The 24,466-nt window shown below is 38.0% G+C and overlaps 1 protein-coding gene across 1 annotated transcript in view; it reads right to left on the reverse strand.

The window, feature by feature from the left end:
- Positions 1-20,244, reverse strand: part of SYT1 (synaptotagmin 1) — a 522,998-nt gene extending 502,754 nt beyond the window's left edge. The window contains 1 exon segment of the mRNA XM_005652622.3: positions 19,843-20,244. The gene's annotated coding sequence lies outside the window, so the exon portion shown is untranslated.

The following is a 24,466-nucleotide window of genomic DNA, read 5'->3' on the forward strand; positions in this document are numbered from 1 at the left end:
TAAGTACATCAAGAGAGCAGAAGCAGGGAAGCGGAGAGAAAAAGTGTGGGCGATTTTGTTTCAAACACAAACCTACAAAGAGCAGTTATTCTCTTTGCTTCCACCTTTGTCCCACTCGGTATTCCAGCAAGAACATTTTATTCAAAATCATCCTTAAAAAAATCAAAGTTGGAAAATGTTACCCTTCTGCTCAAAACCCTCCAATGGTTTTCCATCTCATTCAGAATAAAGGCCAATGGTGACCCAATGCTGTCACCATCTGTCCCCTTGTCACCTCTCTGAAATAACCTTTTGCTGCTTTCTTGGCCCATTTCACCTGGTCCACAATGGTTTTATTTGCGTCTCTTGAATCACAAGGCATGGGAGCTCAGACCAAAGCTTAATTCCTTGCTTCCTTCAGTTCTGTATTCAAACGTGACCTTTGTTGAGCACCCTGTTTTAAAATGCATCCTGCCCTCATCCTTCCACCACCACCAAACCCGGCACTCCCTTTCTTTCCTTGTTCTTGATGGCACTTACCAAGATAAAACATACTGCCAGCAAATCCCTCTCTTTCTCCTCCATCCCTTCTCCCTTCCCTCTTTCCTTTCTCCGTTCCTTCTGTTCTCCACTTAACTTCTGTGCACCACTGCCCCTCCCTGCCTAAAAGGTAAGCTCCTTGAGGCTGAAAGTTATTGATACTGAGTATTTCTGAACTAATGCTCAGAGATACTGAATTAAAGAAAGAATAAATCACCTAGATTCTATTGGTCTTAAAGCCATCCTCCCCCTGCCCCCATGGAACTGAGTCCCAGCTGTAACACCTAAAAGCTATATTACTGTAGGCAGGTAGCATCATTTTTCTGACCCTTAATTTTGTCATTTCCAAAACAGTTATAATAATTGCATAGACTTCACAAATGGCTTCATGCAGTATGAAATCAGTAATGTACTAAGATACTTAGAATAGTGCCTGGCATGTAATTAAGCCTTCTCTATATAAAATACTATTATTAAACAAATTTTCTAAAGACTTGTAAAAACTTCATATTCCTACAAACATTTTCCATATTTTTCCTTGTTGTTATAAAATACTTGCCATACAGTCAAAATAGAGAAAGTATTTCTTAACAATTTTACACCTTGAAGTATTTTTTTTGGCCACACCCACAACTTGCAGAAACTCCTGGACAGCAGTGACCCAAGCCACAGCAGTGACAACACCAGATCCTCAACCTGCTAGACCAGCAGGAACTCCTAGAAACACTTTAAATTCTTAAGATTCAAGCACTGCAGCCTCAAAACAAAGACATAATAAATGTGAAAATAAAATTTTATTTATAACAGTATCTGAACATTGAAAACACTAAAGAAAATTATGCTCTCTAATGATAATTATTGATGAAAATATTAATTTTAAAAAGATATTATAGTATCTGTTGACACAAAGGTACTTTGCAATATGAGAAAAGTAAACTTTTAAAAATATTTAAATATGATCAATCTATAAAATAATTTAATATATATCTTATGTGAATTGTCACAATAATCATAAATCATAAAATACTTAATATTATAAAACATTTTAAATTTAAAGTGAATCACTTAGAAAAACATATTTTATAGTTTGTTACATTGACCAAAATTAATAGCTATAACTCTTACTAACATATAAAATATACTATGTACATTACAAAATAATTATAGTTTATATGCAATAAAATATTATCCAACATAAATAAAATTATCTATTAACTTAAAATGTACAGAGCATTGTGTCTATAATGGAACACTGATTTAAGTGTGATGTCTTTGCAAATAGACATAACATTTCTGCTGGGGATATAAAAGGCTATTAACAATAATTGCCTCTGGAAAGTTAACAAGGAGTTTGAAAGAAGACTTATGTTTCAATTCACATATTTTTGGAGTATTTTATACTTAAAATATTTTTAAGAAATACTTTTTCATTTAAAAAATTGTTAAAATATTTCTTTGTAAACATTGCTCTTTACTAGCAATAAACCATACTTTAACATATCAGTTTCCAATGTAGAGTATTAAACATATATTGAAAGTTTATGTGCAAAGGACATTTTTGTTGAATAGAACTCCTTTGTGCTTTGAATGCAGTTGATATTTATGATATAATTGAGGAAATGGTAAAAAGCAGAGAAGGAAGAAAAGGTGCAGAAGAAGTAAAAGGGAAAAAATAAGAAAAAGAGTGATTATCCTTTTCAAAGACAGTTAGCATTGTCCCAAAAAATCCAAAATAGTGGTCCCATTAAAGTGGAATTGGAATACATTATATAACATATTTTCACTTCTAATTATCTATCACATTTAAATGAGCACACATTCATTTAGAACTTAATAGTGAGCTACTGGGACAATTTATTTTAGAGAAGTAAAGACTGATTAAAGAAAGCCATGTTTCATCTAGAATGAAAATGAGAGTCAACTGTAACTAATTCCAGTTCATGAAGATAAAGTACCAAGGTCAACCTTGGTTAAGTTATAGGATTGGTTTGAGGAAAAACAGAAATGAGTGAGAATCAAATGAAATAAAGAATCAACAAGGATGAGTCAATCAGCAATGTTCACCAAAGAATTTTAAGTTCCTATTAGTAAATTGCTAAGCACTGCCAGGTCAGTCAACACTGAGGAATATAACTGGAAGCAATACAATAAACACTAATTTTTCATTGCTATAATTTTATAATTTAATGCACTATTGTTTGAAGGAAAGTACAGAAATATACACATAAATCTCAGATTTTTTGACACAGTTAATCTCAAAGGTTTTTCAGTCTCAGCAATCAGAGTAATCTCAGAAATTGGAGATTTAAAAAACAATCGTATCAGCCTGTATTTCTGTTACAGTTTCACCATTTTATCTTTAGCTAGAAGATGTATTTTTCACTGCATTTTTTTCAGGTATTTTCTGAAAATATGTTTTCAAACCCAGAGGATATAAGCTCACAGTGTTCCCATTACAAAGAAAAGAAATGAGAAAAAAAGAAATCAGACGGCATGATTTTGAGAAAACATGTTTTCAAAATAACTAGAAAAAAATTCTAAATATAAAATTTTAGTTATATATATATATATGTATACACATACATACATACATAGTCTTTTCCAGGGCCGCACCCACAGTACATGGAGGTTCCCAGGCTAGGGGTCTAATTGGAGCTATAGCCACCAACCTATGCCAGAGCCACAGAAACATGGGATCTGAGCCATGTCTGCAACCCACACCACAGCTCACAGTAATGCCAGATCCTTAACCCACTGAGCGAGGCCAGGGATCAAACCCACAACCTCATGGTTCCTAGTCAGATCCGTTAACCACTGAGCCACGATGGGAAATCCATTAATGTATACTTATTTATTTATTTATCTAATTTATTTATTTATTTATTTTTTGTCTTTTTGCCATTTCTTGGGCCGCTCCCATGGCATATAGAGGTTCCCAGGCTATGGGTCTAATCGGAGCTGTAGCTGCTAGCCTATACCAGAGGCACAGCAATGCAGGATCCGAGCCATGTCTGAGACCTACACCACAGCTCACAGCAACGCCAGATCGTTAACCCACTGAGCAAGGCCAGGGATCGAACCCGCAACCTCATGGTTCCTAGTCAGATTCGTTAACCACTGGGCCATGACGGGAACTCCCATTAATATTTATTTAAAACACTATTCTACATCTGACTGAAGATTGCCTTCAATTAAATTCAGTTTCATCAGAATCCTTACCTGTAAGATATGAGTTTATAAAAACATTCTTTCTTTTAAAGCAGCTAACTTTTCAACATCTTCAAAGTTATACTCAGGGTTTCCCAAACGATAAGAAAGTTTCAGTTACTGTTCAAATTCCCTTCTACCACACAAAGATTACCCATTCTGGATGGTTTTACAGTATTTCTGAAAGGTGACATATTCATATTTTTCTGATATAGAAAAACTAAATATTTACACTCAGATATAAAGCATAAAATTTATTTTTAAACAGCTGGCCATATTACATTGCTGAATTTTCAGTTAGTATCTGCCAATAGTCGATATATTCCACAGTACTCCAAGCATAGGGAGTAGTATGTGCTAGGCTGCTGAGTTAGGAAGGAGTATGAAATATTTAAAACTTGAAAGAAGGCCAATGTGACAAGAATGAAAATGAGAAATAGTATGAGAAACTAGGCTGGTGTGTAGGAAGAGACATAATTGTATGGACCTGAAAGTCAAATTAAGAATAGTAGAATTCGGAGTTCCCGTCGTGGCGCAGTGGTTAACGAATCCGACTAGGAACCATGAGGTTGCGGGTTCGATCCCTGGCCTTGCTCAGTGGGTTAACGATCCGGCGTTGCCGTGAGCTGTGGTGTAGGTTGCAGACGCGGCTCGGATCCCGCGTTGCTGTAGCTCTGGCGTAGGCCGGTGGCTACAGCTCCGATTCGACCCCTAGCCTGGGAACCTCCATATGCCGCGGGAGCGGCCCAAGAAATAGCAACAACAACAACAACAACACAAAAAGACAAAAGACAAAAAAAAAAAAAAAAAAAAAAATTAAAAAAAAAAAAAAAAAGAATAGTAGAATTCAGAAAGCAAGGTTGGTTTGATTACGATGTGGCAATGGAGGCAGAGAAAAGTAAAGAGATTTAAGTTATTAATAAAACGAAATAATCAAGATATCATATATTTTGGACTTGGGGTTAAGAATGAGAGGCATGTAACAAAGATGACTCCTAGGTTTCTACATAGCACAGCTGAATGGATGGTAGAATCATTCGTTAGGATCAAAGACACTGAAAAAGGACTGTACTTACTGGTGAAAAGATTAAGTGCAGTTTTTCATTGGTGAATTTGAGGTGTCTTTAAGACATTCAAATAGATCTATTAAACAGGCCATTGTGTTATATGTCAGCACTCCCAGTAAGACATAAATGATTTAACTCACCCACCAAATTTGCCAGGAGTGCTGGCATTCTAAATCAAATACATATCCAGTGTTTGAGATTCAGGTAAGAGTGGGTGGGAGGGAAAGAGAGTGAGAATGGAGGGGGGAGGGAGAGAGAGTTTTGTTAGAGAATTAATTATGTTTGATGATAATACAAAGGTCCCTCAGACTTCAGCTTGTGCGTCACCTCCTCTGCGAAGCCATAGCTGTCTAGACTAATTAATTATTCACTCTCATGCGCTTTCACAAAGCTTTGCACTTTCATGCTGCAACTTATAAAAGAGGCTTCAAGAACTTGGAAATAACCTCTCCTTTCAAGCCCCAGGTTGGGGTGGAAGATCTTATACTTCCTATACCCTTGTAGCTACAGGCTACATAGATTGGATCTAGCAAATAATCTGTGACCATAAATTGTGTATGTCTCTCATTGGGTCAAAGCAGTTAACTTCTGGTGAGAAACTGTCCAGTGCTTTGCTTTCCTCCATACTCCAATGAATCCTTAATATCACTGTATCATTAATGTCATGATGTTGAGATGACTGTGCTGTAAGTCACTGTGGGCCTCAGCAGTCTGGGGTCCTGGATGACTCTGCATATTAGAGGAACTTCTCCTACCTCTGCCTAAACACACACACACACACTTTCCACATACGCAGTATAAGCAAGAAATAAGGCTTCCGTGTTTAAGCCACTGAAGTTTTCATATTGCTTTTACCACAGCATATCCTACCCAAAACTGACCATTTCACAGCTCACATCCGAATATACTACCACTACTTGGTTATGGTGTCTCTCTTAACTGAACTGAACTCTTCTACAAGAGGTTGATAGCGTCTGAGAATGTGTACTCTTTAAGTCTTCTTGAGTGGATTGATGAAGGGCTGAAGGACGGAGGACATAATTCCAACCTTATTCACTATTAATGAGAAGACACATTAGGAAAGCCAAATAAGCATTTCTGTGCTTAGCCACTTGAATGTCCAATTACCTTGCATGTAAATATCACAATCATTTATAGATCTCTTATTAGCACAGAAAGATGTGAAAAAGATAATTTAGTAAAATCACCATATCATGAATTAAGTGACAGATGGAGGGTTTTCACATTATTTTCTTGTTTTTGTATTTGAACACAAAACTCTTAAGTATTTTTGCTCAGTCTTCATTATCTGTGGGTTCCATAGACCAATTCTCTATTCACTACTTTAAAGAGAAGGAATCTATCACATCTATGTATCTTCCTCTATAAAATAGTTTACCCATAAACAAAAATGAAGTATAATATATTGACATCATTTCAACAAAAAGAAAGCTTAACAGCTCTTAACTAGTAGCTATTAACTGAATCCTTCAGAAGGTAGCAGGCCAGCATCAATCTGCTTGGTTGACAATCATCAGTAATAGCACTGGTGCCAGATTCACTGTGGACTCAAAAAATACAGGGTAAATTCACACAACGTTACCTACATTTAAATATAGCAAGAACACTCTAATTTTGGAATGGGAATTCTACTAAATTTCATTCATTTACAGTATGATGCTAACTTATGTTCAAAATAAACCTCTGCAAGTTCCTGTATATCCATTGTGTTATACTGATGTATGCTTAATGGCATCATAAGTATACTGTGATCCTTTGAAAATTGTTAGTAGTTTTTCAGGGAAGTGTTATTAAAACAGCGTATTGTTATCCATGGGTAGGGTGCTACGTTCACTTAGTTGGTCATGACCAGTATTTTTTAATGAATAAGGGGAAAAAAAGAATTAAAAAGGAGGTATCAGAATATAACACCAGTAAAAAATATTTCATAGAAATATTGTTCCTATTGAGTGTGTCTGACTGCGTGCTATGTTTGCACAGCATTCAAAACCTTAGGAAGTACAGATTTAGTGGATTCATTCATGCATTCAATAAGTATTTTATGCAATGTTCTCTTCCTACTTCTTGTGGCACTAGAGTCAAAAGATTATTTAAAAAATAACTGAAAAATCCTTAAAAAACTTGCATTTAATGGAGTGATCAGATACATTAAAAAATCTAAATATATTCTATTCGCAAGTATATTTGTATAGATCTAGTAAAATGTAAGATATTTAGGATACAAAAGAGCTTTGTTGAGAGTTCCCATCGTGGCTTAGCCTGGGAACTTCCATATGCTACAGGTGTGGCCCTAAAAAACAAAAAAAATATAAAAAATAAAAAAAGAGCTTAGTTTCCACAGATAAGAAAAACATAGGGTAAATCATTTATCAGTAAGAAAGTCTATTATAACATTCTTACTCTATTCACATATAGCTGGTTTTGTGTGAGTTCAGCAAAGAACAGTCCCTTTACAAAATACGCTGTTATCAGCATATAACATCTATAGGAGTCTTAGGGGGGAAAAGAGGGCCATTTAAGGCTGCTGCTGTACTTATTACTTCATTACTGCTGTCGCATATTGCGTGGTACTGCGGTCTCACAGAAGTTGATATGCTTCTGCAGGCACCCAGTTTACTGTCAGAGAGCGACCTAGATGTACTTGGGCTATTGAGTTCTTAAAACCAGGATATGAAACAAGATAGAGGAAAAATAATTTCCGGTTAATGCTGAGACCCATGTTGATAAAGGATAATCAACATGAAATGATTTGTTTCATTATGTTTTCAGCGTTTACTTTTGTTTCAAAATCTAAACTTGAGTTTTGTAGGATATAATCAAATATATACTCAAAAGGAAATTACACGGAAAAATAACATTATTGTGATGAAAAGCCAAGGTGTTCATTTAAATTTAGAGAAACAATAAAACTGAGGGTAGGCTGGGTATTCAGTTCCCTTAGAAATGTGGGCAAAAGGAGAAAGGTTATTAAGATTTAACAAAGATATACAGAAAGCATCTGAGGAATCTATGTCATAAAAAAATTACCCTTCCAAAGATGAAAATGGAGGATAAAAATATATGCCTGTAAGACCCCTGGGAATGTATCTCGAAAGTCAGGGTGGATGTAGCCATGTATTCCATAACTGAAATGGCACAGTGAGACAAATCCAACTAGTACCCATGAGCATCCGGGTTCGATCCCGGCATTGCTGTGAGCTGTGGTTGTAGGTCACAGATGGAGCTTGGATCTGGATCCTACATTGCTCTGGCTGTGGTATAGGCCAGCAGATGTAGCTCTGATTCGACCCCTAGCGTGGGAGCTTCCATATGCCAAGGATGCGGCCCTGAAAAGAAAAAAAAGAAAAAGAAAGTCAGCATGTGAACACAGACTGGAAATGCATTACACAGAAATAAGAGACCACATATAGTTAAATAATGTTGAGGTGATGTGCGATCATCTTGTTTTGAAAGTATCTTTAATAATGCTTGCAGATTGCTTTTAGTTAAAATATTAAAGCAGGCTTATACTCATGAAACCAGTATCTTTACAACTGCAGCTACATTTGCCTTTTATCTATTCTGTGAATAGAGCAAACTCACTCCCACTGCTGAGCTCCTGTACCTGGGGTTTCCTCTGTCTACCTTGCTCAGTCTCCTGATGTTTACTTAGCTGGTTCCTTCTTTTGTTTCCTACTTACATATTTTTTGTTGACTAGAATCCTTAATTTTACTTTGTTTGATCTATGAGCTTGTTTTATTATGTCGGAGCATTTCTCAACACATGAAAACTACCTTAGTTATATTCTGGTGTTGTTTTCAACTGTCTTTCTCCTTCCCTAAGATGCCAGCTCCCTGAAAAATAAGGAACTTGTCTACTACACTGGCTTCTGTATTCCCAGCACCCAAAAGAACGCTTGACATGTAACAGGCACATCATGGCACTTAAGGAAGAAGGGCATTATTCTTAAATAGTTCCCTTTCAGTTTAGGGTATAGCAAGGAAAAAATGTATAATGCTTTTGTGCAAACAGGTTCTGTTGCACCTATACCAATACATAGGTAGGAGGGGTAATTGTAAAATAAAACTCTATAAACTCCTGAAAAGAACCAATGCTACCCAAAACTAATGAAACTTCGAAGTATTGCATATGCATCGGGGATCCTATACATATCTTTAATGGGCTCTTCTCAGCCCTACTGAGCTCTGAATCTACGAATCCTCAAGTCTTCTCAGTATCTTCCCACTGTATTAAAAAAACAGACAAGACAATAAGACAAGGTCCCAAATAGAGTTAAATGACACTAAACTCAGCCATCAGTCTCTGATATTCGGCTTTTTCACACTGGCATAATCGTATGGGTTGTTAAATTACTACTTCCACGCTTTGTAAATGGCCATTGCTTCAAGGCTTCTGAGTGTCACGCCTCTCTACATTTTCAACTGCTGTGGACCTTTCCCCAGAATTCCCCGAATCTTACCCTGACCCATCCTCCAAGGGATTAGTGCCAGGATAAATAAGGGACCTCCAGGAGCCTCCTCCAGCATTCATGCCAGCAGGCATCCTCTCTGCCTGGTCAGTGCCCACACCTTAGGAGCTAGACGTTTGTTGTTGTGCCTGCCCTAAATCTAATCATTTCCTTCTTTCTATGTAGTTGAGTGATGCTCTGTACAATTCTCAAGTCCAGGGATGACCTAAAGCTTGGGCTAGAAAAATATATTTCATAGCCTTTCACCACAGTGATGTATTCAAAGCATGTGACCCAGTCATAATCATCCTAAAGATTTTTGAAAAAAATATGCTCTCTTTTCATGGAGATTTCTTGCATAAGCCTAGTTACTGGGAATGTTCTTATCACTGCAAAGAAAGAGCCTGATTCTAAATAAAGCAATGGCAGAGGGAAGCAGAACTAAGACAGGAGGTAGAGTGGGGCAGGGCTTGGGGGGCAGTAGACCTGGTCCTGGTCATATGGTTTGATTTCCCCTTGCCAGCTAGGTGAAAGCCAGAATATTCTTGGATGTGTATGGTAACATGAGCTCTAAATTCCTCTTCTCCTATGCCATTTTGAGTTAGGTGGCGTTTTTGAAATTGAGAGTTCCTGAGTAATAAAAAGGGGGGAAAGGGTGGTCAGAGCTACCATTTACCCAAAGAGTACAAGACAATTTGCAAACAAGATTACATTAATTTTCCTGGTGGAATGATACTTTCAGTAGTGAAATATCTTAGTGAGGCTCACCATGGCAGATTAGGTTTCTGTATCAAGGCATACAAAACTCCAAATTTCATGGTTTTAGCACATGCTGGGATAGTCCTTTTTTTTTTTTTTTTTTTTTTTTTTTTTTTAAGGGCTGCGGGTGCAGCATATGGAAGTTCCCAGGCTAGAGGTCAAACCGGAGATGCAGCTGCTGGCCTATGCCCTGTGTCACAGCCATGCCAGATCCAAGATGTGTCTGTGATCTACACCACAGCTCGTGAGAATGCTGGATCCTTAACCCACTGAACAAGGCCAAGGATTGAATCTGCATCCTCATAAATACTAGTCAGGTTCGTTTCCACTGAGCCACAAGAGGAACTCGCATGGTGGTCTTATTGATCAAACTATGAAGTAAAGTTTGCTGATGACTCTTCAACATCTTTCAATTACTTCTACCTCTTTGCTGTCGCCTGTTCTGTATCTTCTACCCATGACGAGTTTAATGATTCTATCATTTCTCATATTTGAGTACTGCCTCTAGGAATAGACTACTTTGGGTTTGAATCCAGCTCCTACTACATAACAGTTGTGGGACATTGGCAAGTAACTTCTTCACATTTTTCTCATTTAAAAATTATAAATTAGTACCAATCTCATAATATTCTTGGGAGTATTAAAGGGAATGAAGCATGGAAAGTACATTAAAAAAGTGCCTGACATAGTAATTCATAAGATTATGATTAACCTGTGTTTGTCCCCAAATCCCATAAATACCTATCTTATGTTCCAATTAATCTTGCATTCTTTCTATAAGCCTTTCCCACCTGAAACTTCTGTTTCCCTAAATCAGATCAGTTAGGAAGTCAATTATGATAATCTACACTGCAATGAGTATGGCTATTGGCAATCATTCCCAAACGTGTTTGATTCCTAACATAAAGAACTACTCACTGAGGAACTCCACATTAGGGCTGTATCATAATCAGGGCTTGATATGCTCCCTGCTTAGCCCTTTCTACCTTGAAATATCAGAGAAAAAGCATCAGAGATCCAGCAGCTTCCATCACTGCTGGGTTCAGGAAACAGTGAGAAGCTGTGTGTGTTAAAGCACCAATGAGAAAAATAATGAGACACGAGACTGGGAAGCTTTCACTAAAGCTGCAGCACTCATCCTCCGACTCCTTTGTTTATGCTAGGAGGTAGCTTATGATTATATAGTTTACAAATAAAGAAACAAATGAAAATATCTAACAGCACCGTGATATAGTAATGACTGATGGCCAAGTAAGCCTAGTGACTCAAGCTAGGTGACTTCTCTTATAGAGAGATGTTCCTTGAATCATTTCAAAATACAAGTACGATTCATTCCAAAGTTAGAGTCACAAAATTAAAGGCAGCATATTAAATTTTCCATCTCTTTTCGATGTGAAGAAAAAGACTATCTCCAATATTCAGTGAGATGTTAGACTTTTGTTTTTATTTTTGGTAAGAAAGAGCAAACTAGCTCTTACATAGTGAGGGAATAAAAACATACTCATTGTTTTCTTTATTAAGTGCTAAGGCAGTATGACTCAGGAGGTGAAAATTATAAAAGACTTCTTAAGTGTGTTGTTGCAGGCAGGAAACTTAACTTCTGAGTCTCCTGTATTGTATCTGTGAAGTGCAGACTCTTTTCATTATCAAAAATAAGGCGATACAATTGTTTAAAATATAGTGAGACACAACTGTCAGGAAACCAATGGCATAAATATTATCACTAGAAGAGCAAAAGAGAAAAAAAAATAGTGCCTAAAGTACATGCCATTTGTTTGGGCTTTTAAGCATCATTGTTCTCTCTCTCTCCCTCTCTTCAGTTACTTTTATTTTAAAAATTACCAGCAGGCTAGTCTTTACATGTAAGGTCTTAGAAACATTCAAATCATGGCACACTCCATTTAAGTGTGCCAATTATCTAAGTAAATTAAGAGGCTGCTCCCTTATATATCTGTACATGTTTTATAAAATTCACCTAAAATGTATACAAATTAAGTATGAACTTTCTTGATTGCTGACAAACAGTAAATTTAGCAGGGAGAGATCGGTGTGGCGTCTAGCACACCAAGCTCCCAGGGATTCTACAGGAACATAATTCATGAGGACAGGCTAGCATACGAAGACGAAGAAGAAAAGAAGAGGGAAGGCAGGAAGAAAAGAGATGAGAAAGGAAGAAAATGTCAGGGAAAAAGCGAATGCAGGAGAATTACTATATGATGCACTTAGCTGGAGAGCTGAACAAATCTCTTCCACTCTGGCTGTGAGCAGTAACACGCTTCGAAGCATATGGGTCTTAAAGTCCAGAAGTCAAAGAAATCAAACTGTTTCTATGTGTTCAATATATAAACAGTCAAACAGATTCCCAAAGGCGTAACAGAACTTGTCTCTTCTGCTTTGTCGTGAAGGAGTCAGCTCTGTCCTATTATTAATATTCATTTTGTGCTATCTAAGGATGGTTTGGAAAGTACCTATGAGTCCCGGGGGGGGTGGTGGTGGGGACCCGGAAACTTGTCTGTTAAGTACTTTTCTCCATCACAATTTAAAAGTAGGGCAGTTTTGGGTGGGGGAAAAACTGTAATTGTAATGTATACATGTAAGGATAACCTGACCCCCTTGCTGTACAGTGGGAAAATAAAAAAAATAAAATAGAATAAAATAAAAGTAGGGCAGTTTTGAACAATTTAGGAATATGCATGTCTTTTGTTGAGATGTCACTTTCTTGAATGATTAAGCTCAACTATCAAGGTAATTGTTTGGCATTTTAAATTTAATACTATAATTTAAAAAAAAACACTAAACGTAGGTATCTTACCTGTAATGTCACATTGTTAACTAAAAGTTTCAGCGTAAGAATTTCTTGTACATAGGCAGATAAAACTCACACATGTAATGGTCTAGTTTAGGTATGTCTAAGTATAAAACTTGTGGCCTTGGATACTGGACATTGGTTAAAGTAGGATAGTGATGTTTTCCTATTTATAGAAGAGATTCTGGGGCTCTAGAAATATGGTCTAATGCCCAATGGTTCACTTTATTCACTCCTCAAATCTGATAAAAATGCGAGGGATTAAGCAGAAAGCCAGCCTTGTAAAACCAGGCTCTGGCAGACGCTCCCAATCAGAAACAGATTCAATGCTTTGCAACCTTGTCTTTCTCCTGAGAAATTGTGTCATCTTATCTTCCTAAAAATCCTGCTACTCAAAACCTGCTTGCTAGAGGAGCTCAGCTGGGTCTTAGTAACCTGTGTTCTATCCTTTGTCCTGCTTCAAAGGCCATTAAGTCATTTGTCTAAATACTATTTGTTAATGACATTTTTCTGCCTCAAAAATAAGCAGCTTCCATATTTCACAGGCGGAGAACAAGGACCTAGTCACTGTTTAGAATACATAAATTACTGGGGGGCGGCACATCAAGAGGAAAAAAATATATACTTAATTGACTCTTTCTCCTCAAGAAAAGAGCAAACGATTCTAAACAGACATTTTAGTGAGCATACCCTGATGTTGGGATGCAGTATTGTTTACACTTTTACTTTCCTGAAAATTACATCTGGAAAAAGATCAGTAACAACGCATCTTAAAAGCAACCCCAAGTGGTGTTTCACAAATAATATCCAGAGATTCTATAGAAAAACACACCATTTCTCAAGTATCTGCGATGATCAGGATGAGGTATGTGAATATTTAAGGGTCTCCATAACAGGCCAGGTGGGTTTTGGAAGTATTAAAGCCAATCTAGGGATTTGACATTCTTTTTAATAATTATTTCAGCTTTATCCACTGGTGTTAACAGTAAAAAAAAGGTTATACTGACTGATGGTTTAAGAACATATTTTGCTTGCATCACTTGTGAGTAATCAAAAGAAATTCCATGAAAGAAAAGCTATTTTATCAATTATCCTGTAAGATTCCACATCACATCTTAATGGCATTAAACTAAGTTTGGTATAGCTGAACACGTTTTGTCTGTGTATTTCCACGTGCTTTTGCCTTCACGTTGATCAAAATATGCCACTAAATCTCAAAGTAGCAATTACTAAATCCAATTATCTGCGTCCTTGAGGCCTGGACTGACAAGCAAGGAGGCTGGCCCAGAAAGGAGACGGGCCTCTGGTAAAAACAGGAGGCTGTCCCCTGGAGGCCACACCCAGGGAACTGTCCCCAGAGGTATGAAGTGGGTCTGCCTGCTTTCCTCTTTATTCACCTGTGACAGAAAAGGTGGTTGTAGTCTGGGGGTGTTTGTGGGAAGAGAGAAGAAACAGTATGTCTCATTTAAGCAACCGCAATATCAGAAATTTTCATCTTTAAATAACTCTCCGATTCTATTTGTGTTTAAGTGCCTATATGCATTTTATCCTTGATTAATTAGGTGAATGATTTAGAAAGAAAAAGAAAACATTTATCTATTGCAGAAAACAACACTCATCTCTTTTTACTTACGTAATACCCTTTGGCAAAAGTAATACTGCATTACATGAACTCTAAGCATTTCAGAATTAGAAGCAAAGCTATACTGCTCCACAGAGAAACCGGTTTAATGAGATGAGACAAGATCAAGTTTGAGTACCATACCTGGATTTGATTAACTGGATAGTTCAACCAAAACTCATTCTCGACTGAGGCACTTACTTCAATGTCCTAGGCCCAGTTTGAGGGCTACTGCAGCAGGGCTGAGATCTAGCAGGTACAATGAAATGTCATCTGACAGGATGGCTAGGAAATTCTATTTTAACCAAATTATTCAATAAACCGAATTAATTATTTCACCAAATTCTTATGCTTGCTGAGAAAAGACCATTCTGATTCTACAGGGAAATTTTGCAGCTCCCATTTTATACAAACAGCTAAAACATAGACGGCACTTACAATAAAAAAGGCTTTACAACCTTCCAGAGCTCTCTTTAACATGACTCCCTAGGTGCGTAAGCAAAATGTTCAACATATTTCCCGTACGACCAAAACGGGAATGACTTGTGTCTTTTCATCTCCACAATAGCAGTAACCAAAAAAGGTGATCTTTGACTTCCTCTCTTTACAGTACTGGCAAGTTACGGCAACCAGCGTGCCACACCTCTTCCAAGCATTGAGTATGTTTGAAGAGTCAAAACAAACCCAAAGACAATCAGAGCTAGTGCTAAACAATTAGAAGTTGTGGTGTAAATATAGAAAGTATAGAAATATTTTTCGTCCGCTTTGCATTTTTCATAAGACATGGGAGAAAATTTACTTCTAACACAATCACAAACGTACTATTTTTATTCTAATGTAGGTTTCGATTTGTTTTAGAACTCCCTTAAATGTTGTTTTTAAATTTGGAAAGCAGATGATTTAAAAGTAGAGGCTTTTTACACTAAGACCTCTGTAATTCTATGTAAAACTAAGCAAATAACATCCCTGGTGCTTATTCTTTCTGCAACATAGCAATATTTCTCATTGCACCCTTTAAAATGGAAGTTTTTTTTAAAAAAATTATATAGCAATGGCTAAAGTTTTATTCATATATACAAGAAAGAGCTGCATGCCTTCTTACTTCCATCAGAGAGCATGACTATATTTCCAATATTACTTAAAATACATTTATTGTCTTATACTGACACATAGGAATAGAAAGATGTTCACATGCCCGGCTACACAGTTTATCTTAATAGTTGGTATAAAAGTGGTTCTTCAAGAACTCTCCTCAAATGACAGAGAAGCCGAAGGAAAAACACTGTTTTCTTCAGATTGGAAAAATGAAATTCCTGCTTTTCAAAAAATGGCCACATTTAGTGGGGAGGTTTGAATCAAGTTTATAAAAATATTATGAAAAAATACTGATTATTTATAAGGGAATTATTAAGGATACTGATCTAAACTCCCCACCAGAAAAGCACGGATAATCATGTCAATTACCTAAAAGAGTAAGACCGAGTTTACCTTTAGGCAAACAGTGAAGCACCTGATAAAAACCTTAGCAAGGTAGGCACTCTATTACCCGGTTATGGCCAAATCATATGAAAATATTATTTCAGTTGACTATACCTGTCTATAAAAGTGCATCTTGTACTGAGAGGTTTTTTTTTTTTAAACCCGTGATTCATATAAAAATCACTTCTTCCCAAGCCACAGAAAGGCCATATAAAGGGAAAGATCCAGCATCCCATTAGTTCTGCCTCTAGGTATTCCTAATCTTTTCAACCAAAGAAATAATAAAAGCATCCCTCAGACATTGTCATCTTTCTTTGAAAAGCACTTTTTACAGGAGTACCCCTAAGTTTCAGCTGATTTTATGCTACTGTCCATCAGCCTGAAATCCTTTTAGAAAATGTTACAAAATTTAAAACATACATACATACATATGTACACATGTATATATCTTCAAATGCTCGTTGAAATGATTTATTTATTTAGACTGACACATACTTCATTTTTATTTTAAAAGCTTTGATCAATTTCAATGGCAAACAAATTCAGTTAGAAAGCATCTCATAGATTAAACTTCTGCTGAGACATATTTATGACAAGCAAATCATTAAAATTTTTTTAAATCACAAGTGTTTCAGGTATTTAATTTTAGAAAGCATTACTTTTTAGCAAAACGTGCTTGTAAAACCTACACCTACCTTATGCTATGGAAGTCTAACTTTGGTCTTGGACTTCTGTACTATTAGAACAAATCTGCTCCGTTATGTAACCCACTGGGTTTTTTGTTTGTTTGTTTTGTTTTTTGCTTTTGTTCTCCAAGTCATTTAATCACTACCATTAGGAAAAGAAATATTATGTTCCAATTTGGAATTAATGGTATCTCTTTCTAGCTGTTACACACACTGGAAATCATAAGATATATAAGTATTTCATGCTCACGTAATCGTCTGAGTAAAGTGTGAGTTTTTTAAGATTAGATGGCTGTAAAAACCTGTTTTGGGAATTCACTATAAATAGATTTAGTATACTGAACTCAAGAGAGATAAATTGATATTATGTTCATGGTGTCATTAGGCCAAAAGGAAGTTCAAATTAGCTTTCAGATTTCTAACACATTCTGCATTTTATTAATTAATCATCCAGTTCATTCTGCAAATACAATAACAGAGAAGCTACTATATTGTAGTTTTATTTTCAGTTAGCACCAAGTCTAATAGGCAAATGTTATAAGTATGATGCTATCCATTTTCACATTTCTTGATTAGAACTATCTGACAATTTGACCAGACGGCATAACTAATATCCTCCATTATAAAATGAAGTTCAAAACTACTCTGCCACAATTCTCAAGTGGTATTTCATGGAATTAGCATTTTAGGATTTCCCTTGTAGAGGAGCAACATTTAGTTCTGATAAAAATACATTAAAGTCTAACTGCCATGTTTGCTCTGAAAGACTAATAAGCTCTACTAAGATATTCTTTTAAAAGGAGAAAAGATGAAGGTTGTATGAAACGGTTACACGAGAACATTTCATGGGATGACAGGGTAATAATTTCCTGTTATTTACCATTTAAAGTCTGCGCTCAATCCACTCTATATTGGAATTAGTTCTCACTTTCAGTATATAAAGACTTAATTTTTTTGGAAGTGAAAAACCAAATACTCATATGCATATGGCTTATGCACCACTTCTAAAATTAAACTTTAAGACTCATTTCCATAAATGTCACGAACTAAGCCCAAAGTTTTGTTTCCTACGACAGTGGGAAAACAAGCAAATAAAATCTTATTTTGTTCGCTTGGAAATCAGTTGGTTTCTCTTTGACTATCTTTTCATGCATAAACTTGTAAATTTAGTTGTACACACATGAGGCAGTTAAGTGACCGTCCTTTTGTCCTTGTAACCAAAAGGTGGCACCTCTAAAAATTAGAGTTAGCTTTCAACAGATATACCAGGTTAAAAAGGGGGGGGGGGAGTATTTAAATGTTAAGGCCCTAGAAAGAAAATCCTGTTTTTGTGACTCTAGGTAATTCTACTTAAATAGGAAAGATTAAGTGTTTCAAACGGAAAATTGTTTAGAAAATAAAACATATCATGCTGCCGAGAAATGAAACCAGTTCTTCTCTAGGTCACTGTATAAACTTGTCCACTAAAGATATCTGTTGAAAAAATACTTTCTGGGGTGCACAGACTAGTGTGGAAGATCAGGCAGAGTTGAGAAAGAAGATTCCCTTTTCTCATTCCGAGTGGACAGGTGAAAAAAATATGACTTGGCATCTCCCCTGATAAAACAAAGGAAAAGATTTATCTGGACATTAATATCTGCTGGCTTCTCTACACCCATGGAGGATTCACCTGGAATGCTTTCCAATTACATTAAACTAAGCACTTCTCTCTACCTCCTCCCATCTGACAGTCATCACTTAGCTGTCTCTGATGAACAACAGCAAAGGAAAGCTTCTACCATCGCTTATGGAATTAGAAATTTCCGAGGCTACCCTCAAGGCTCTGTCCAACAAGTACCTTTCAGTTGACCTATCATGCAGGCAGCCAGGGTACATAGTTGTTTTGATATCTTTCTGTATAATACTAAGACATGAAAGCAAAAATATTTCCCCCTTTAAGGTTTTTTTAAACCTAAGACTATCTTCCTACCATTACTTTCTCAACTTTGTTCCAGTTCAAGAGTATTCTTGGACAGCTGGGCTTCCATGAGCCTTCGAAATGGAGTACCTAAATTGCGTAAGCATCATATTTACATCTATTAAATATCCTTATTAAAAGAAAATAAGGCAAGGCATGAATTTGATAGGCAAGCAATAAAATGCAAAAGGTGAAATGTGGAACAAAAATCACAATTTATACACAAATGCAGCTTTAACACAGAAGTTAAATGTTTGCTTTTATTTCAAAGGGTTAATATTCAAGAAAGTCAAAATCAACATGGACACAAAGCTAACCAGATTAGCTTTCTCAAAGTAGAAACCCAAGTCTCCTTACCTCCTGGTGTCACAAATGTTTTGGAACTTTACAGTTTATTTTTCTGTTGTTGTCCTTTTACTTCAACATAAAGGCCCTACCAGAGAACCTCAGAAAGTAATAATTTGTTTTTAATTTTTTTTCTCTACTCGAGAAACCCCTCAAAAGTTGAGATATTACCATTGACGGACCACAGCAAACAGTGAGCCCCAAAGGACAGATGGAAACAGGAAAAGTCGGGTGGTTGGCAGTTAAAGGCAACAGGAATTAAGCAGCTGAAAGTGGGATGGATTGGTGGTTTATTTTTGTTCCCTTTGAACGAATCAAGTGACAGACATAGCCTCTTGCAAAGAGGAGATCAAGTCAAACTTGACGCTTCCCTCTCTGACAGCCCGGGCTGCACTGCAAGGCTTGTCTACTTCCTTTATTCTGTCTAATTGCTTTCTGTGCTCTAATTTTCGCAGAGGTTGTATTCTGTCTTGTTCTTATCCCCCTGGGCAGAAAGAAATCTTTCTTCTTTCTTCACCACCTCCCTCTTTCCTCTGAGAAAAGGCAGTCTTCTCCTGGGGAGGAGAAGCACTGTGCCTGCTTTGGATGGGAGGAGGGCGAGGATGAGAGACTGAGAAAGGGTTGGGGGGAGGTGAGAGAGTGAGACTGGGTGTGGGGGACGGAGGCGAGGGAAGGAGGAGAGGAAGAAGATGGGGGATGCCCAACATCAACTCCGGGCTCGAAATCACGGGCGCTGTGCAAAGTGCTTCTCCAGGAGATGCACATGTGGACTCATTATGTAGCTCACAATAGGCCGGCCGGAGCTCCCTCTCCAGGTCTCAGTCTCCCACCACTAAAACCCAAGTGTACCAAGAACGAAATCTTGCGGGCGGATTGAAGCAAACAGGCACCGCTGATGGGGCTGTGCGGCCAGTCCCGCTGACTTACCTGGAGGGAGGACCAGGAGGCGGTGCCGGGCTCCGTCCCTACTGCTTTCCCTGTGTGGACCGGTGCGAGGTACACTCGTCCTCTTGCTGCCTCTGCTCTTGGAGGGGCAGCCTGCAACACAAAAGGGGTGTGTGGGTGTGGGTGTGTGGGAGGTTTACCAGGGCCACCAGCTGGTCCCAGCTGGCCGCCCCCACCCAACACACACCTCTTCGGGGCACTGAGCCCCCCTCTCAGTGGAGCACCTCCCTAGGGGGCTCGCCCGGGGTGCAGCCGCAAGTTGCCGCTGCCAAGTGCTGCCGCCGCTGCTGCCCCTGCAGAAGAAGGAGGTGGAAAGACACTGGGGGCAGTACTCGGTCTAGAGCATCCCCACACTGCAGCTTCTCCAGGAATCCCTCCAGCGAGGAGGCGGCCGCCCATCATCTCCCAGCCCTCGCCACCTGATTGGTTCCACCTCAGGGTACGCTGTGCCGAGGAGCCAATCCCAGCGCACTAATAATAGGTGGATCCGCTCAGCCAACATGCCCATCCCAGTTCTGTTAGTGTCTCTCCATCCCCACAGCGGACGGGGACCTGAGGAGGGGTGGAGGAGGGGTGGGGGAGGGGGCGATCTAAGAGGGGGACCGAATCCAAGGAGACGCAATCAAGGGCATCCGATTAACCTCTGGGTAGTCACCGGAATGCCCCGCAACCTGTTCAGCAAGCCATAAGCACCGGAGGAGAGCCACAGAGACAGCATAATACAAAGCTATTTTTTCCCTTTCTTTTTCTTTCTTTTTTTTTTTTTTTTTTTTTTTTTTTTTTTACTTTCAATCAAAACCTGCCCTAATACTGAGCATGCCCAGAACGCAACACCACCCTAGGAGTTCCGATGTTTGTGGGTTTGCAGGCAGAGGGGTTTTGAAAATGTAGCAGCGGGGAAGGAGAGGCAGAAGTTTGTCTTTGGCCGTTTGACCCGGTGGAGTTGTGACAGCAGAGCAGGGCGGGTGTCCTCCAGCCGAGCCCCAGGAAAGGGGCCCTCTGGGCTATGGGAGGCTGATAATCTTATTGTCTTGGTTAGGGCTGGAAGCGATGGTAGAATCATCTGAACCTCGCTAGATGCCGGGAGACTTTTCTTGAAGGGTGCGGTGATCAGAGATGCAGGAGAAGCTGCTTCCCATAGGTGGGGCCGGGGAGTGCGACTCCACCCAGCAGCAGGCAAGGGAGAGGGCACTGGGAGTTTTCACTGCGGCGACCAGTAAGTTTGTAGACTTAGGTCGCGTGTGACATTGTTGGGGGATGCAGTTTCTGCCAGCGCCCTCCCCCACCTCTCCACCTCTCGCCAGGGCAGTGACGACGAAAGCGTGGGTTCCCTCCTCCTCCTCTTTCCCCTGAACGATTCTGCTCGGAAGTAAGCAGCTTTTCCCCTGGGAGAGCAGTGCTGACCTGATTGTCTCTGAGCTCTAGGGCAATTTATAGCTTAGTAATACCCAGCGGTACCAAACTGGGAGGTTCGGCGGGCGGGGGGCGGGGGCAGGGCTGCGAGCTGGGCAAGGGGCGGAGCGGAACCTGGCTCCGGAGGGGAGCCAGTCCTTTCTCTGCTCTACAGGTGAAAGGCTTTCAACATGCAAAGTATTTTCCTTTTTCACTCACTGACCTTGCTTAATGGCCTTTGAACCTCTGATATGTTTTGCTTCCTAGCAGTTTGTGTAAACTTGGTCAATAGCTGCAAATGAGAACTCTCCTAATTGGGATCGTTATTTTACAAGAAGATTCTCATGGCATCTCAGTTAAAGAAATAAATAGCTATCTCAATTCCCTAAACCCATCCACTTTGAACTGGAGTTTCATTAACATTGGTTTGCAGAGGTAACTGTATCAAGAATTCAATTAACAGTAACACATTTCTTCAAGTTTTAATTAAATCTCTGTAATTTATGTAATGTTTAAGATCCTTATCCTAAGTATAGGAGAAAAAAGACAACTTGACATAAACTAATCCATTTAATGACAAATAGTTGTGTATTCTCTAAAATTCTAACTACATGTAAATTTGTATCTCCCATTTAAAAATATTCCTCCAATCTTGTTCTAGAATAATTTCATAGTAGGAGAAAGGTAACAGATGTTTAAAAGCAGCTTAAGAATTTGATGAAGAAGAAAGATGAGGAGAAGGAAGAGAAAAAGCAGAATCAATTGTCTAATATTGTTTTCCAATAAATACCCTCATATGAGATCATTATCAACCTAATAGAGATTTTTATTCTGAAAATACTCCTAGCACACACTCTAAATTCCAATAATTAAAAGCTGCATCCAATGGCTACATGCAGAAACAAGTAAACTTATATGAGAAGAAATTAATGAGTAGAATATGATTCCATCTTTGTTATCTCTGTTCCAGACTCTGATTGTATCGTCGACATATTAGCCAGTTTCTCCTCCTGGCTACCTCACATCCTACCCAATAATCAACTTTCTCAGTGGTCACAATGCCAAACCCCCTGAGTGGTGGTAGATGTTTGTATTCCCAAGTTCCTTGTGGGAGACTGCCCTCTAACATACGAAATGGATGCAAACTGTTACATTTGGAATGGATGGGCAGTGCAGGGAATTGTGTGTGACTGGGTCACTTTGCTGTACAGCAAAAATTTAAGAAACTTGGAAATCACCTATACTTCAAAAAATAAATAAATAAAGTTCCCATGCTACAACTGGAAAAAAAACAAAATGCATACTATCTGGGGGGAAAATGGGTTTTATATATATATATCATAATTAACTTTAGAATAGCACTTCTGATAATAAATATTACGAAGTCACTACTTACATCCTGGATATAGGTACACTGTAGTTTTTGCAGAACTAAGATTTTAATTCTCTCTCCTGTTCTTCTGTTCTCCCCAAGCTCCAAGAATGAGCTAAAGACCGCCCCCTGGATTGACGTATCACGCTATTAACGGTACAAAAAGTACATCACATCTTTGCCTTTAGAGCCTCCTTGCCTCCATTAAAAGGATGATTAGGTCAATTGGCTTTTGTCGTCATCTTATTTCTCAGGTACTCTCAAAATCTAGAACCCCTGGATCTTACGCTACTGAGACTGAACTCATCCCCATATGGTATTTAAAAAAATCAATTGCTATTTTCAGAATTGCTTTTATCTATTTTGTTCAATGTTTTAGTTCCTCATTCTTTACTTAAAAAACACTTTCGTTCATTTTTTTCTTCATATTTTTTCTCTGAGAGCTCATCATCATTTTCTTTATTCCTTTTTCAATGGACTCATCTATTTACTACTTTAATGTTCCCTTTGCTATCTATTTTAGGCTACAGGATCAGAATAGAAATTAAATTGGATTGGGACACTGAGGAGAAAAGTGTGTCTTATGGCAAGGGTGGGAATTAGAGACTTTAGAAACGAGAAATTCATTAAGTACAAACTTAGTCAAGGTTTTCACAGACCACAGAAAGAAAAGATGAGAGCGTTACCAAGAAAATTCTCCGTGTTGGTGGAAAGGCTTGTACATCCTGCTTGATCAAGGGTACTGAAGTGTTGCATCTACTCAACACTCTCATATATCATTATATCTGTAATAACCACACTAGTTGTCTGATAAAATCTATTCCTAAGTGTCACTACTAAGGATTGTGAAAAAAAATGAAAAGAATAACCAATTTTTCTAGAGTTTGCCTGTGTAGATTTTATTTATATAGATTCATCTCATTATTCTTTTCATTTTATACCTATGCATTTTCACATTTTCTGCCACCACCTTCCAAGATACTGCCTTCCCACCACTACCCGCCCCCAACCCCTTTACAGGATCTAAATGTTCACTCTCTTTCCCAGACTTGGAAAGTTTTCAGTCATGTTACTTTGAATAAACTTTTTGGTTGTTTCTCTCTATATTATTCTTTTAGCTTTTTTCATGTGTCTGAGAGTGTGAAGCAATGCAATGTAAATAAAATGCTAGTTCCAAGCACACAGCAAAGACTTAATGACATTAGCCATTATTATTATTTTATCAATATCATTCTTCTTATTTTTTTTAGATTTTTACGAGACAGAACTTCTTCCCATCATCCAATCCATTTAAGCCAACACTGCGGTGTACACTCTTGGGGTGTTGAAGTTAGGGAAGAATTAACACATGTTATACGAACTTGTTTATACGTAAAGCATCTATTGTCTTCTATCCTACATGTGTTGGTCTTAGACTGAAAGCTTCTAGGAGAGGAATAATTTTTACAGAATGTGCTTTTAAGCATCGTTTTGTTATTAATATTTAGTTTACATTACTCTTTAAAACTAAGAAAAATCTAATTCTAGTGCTAAAAACATGAACACCTGTTTTGGGGAAGCCAGTGGAACCATACACATGTTTTAAAACTACTTAAAGACGGTGGAGTTATCCATTTTGGCTTCCTTTCCCTCAAGATCATTTGGCCTGACAGTATTGCTAGTGATTTGATAGCCAGCTGGCAAGGAAAAAAATATCATAATGAGATAAAAAGAAATTAACCACATGGATTTTTAAGCTGGACACCTACAGTTTTAAATAAAGAGAATTTAGAATTGAAAGAAGGAAAAAAGAAAATGAATACAGATGGGAGTGAAGTAAAGTCTTGGTCTCTGGGGCAGAGC

The sequence above is a fragment of the Sus scrofa genome, chromosome 5 (genome assembly GCF_000003025.6).
Source record: "Sus scrofa isolate TJ Tabasco breed Duroc chromosome 5, Sscrofa11.1, whole genome shotgun sequence".
NCBI classification, from domain to species: Eukaryota; Metazoa; Chordata; class Mammalia; order Artiodactyla; family Suidae; genus Sus; species Sus scrofa.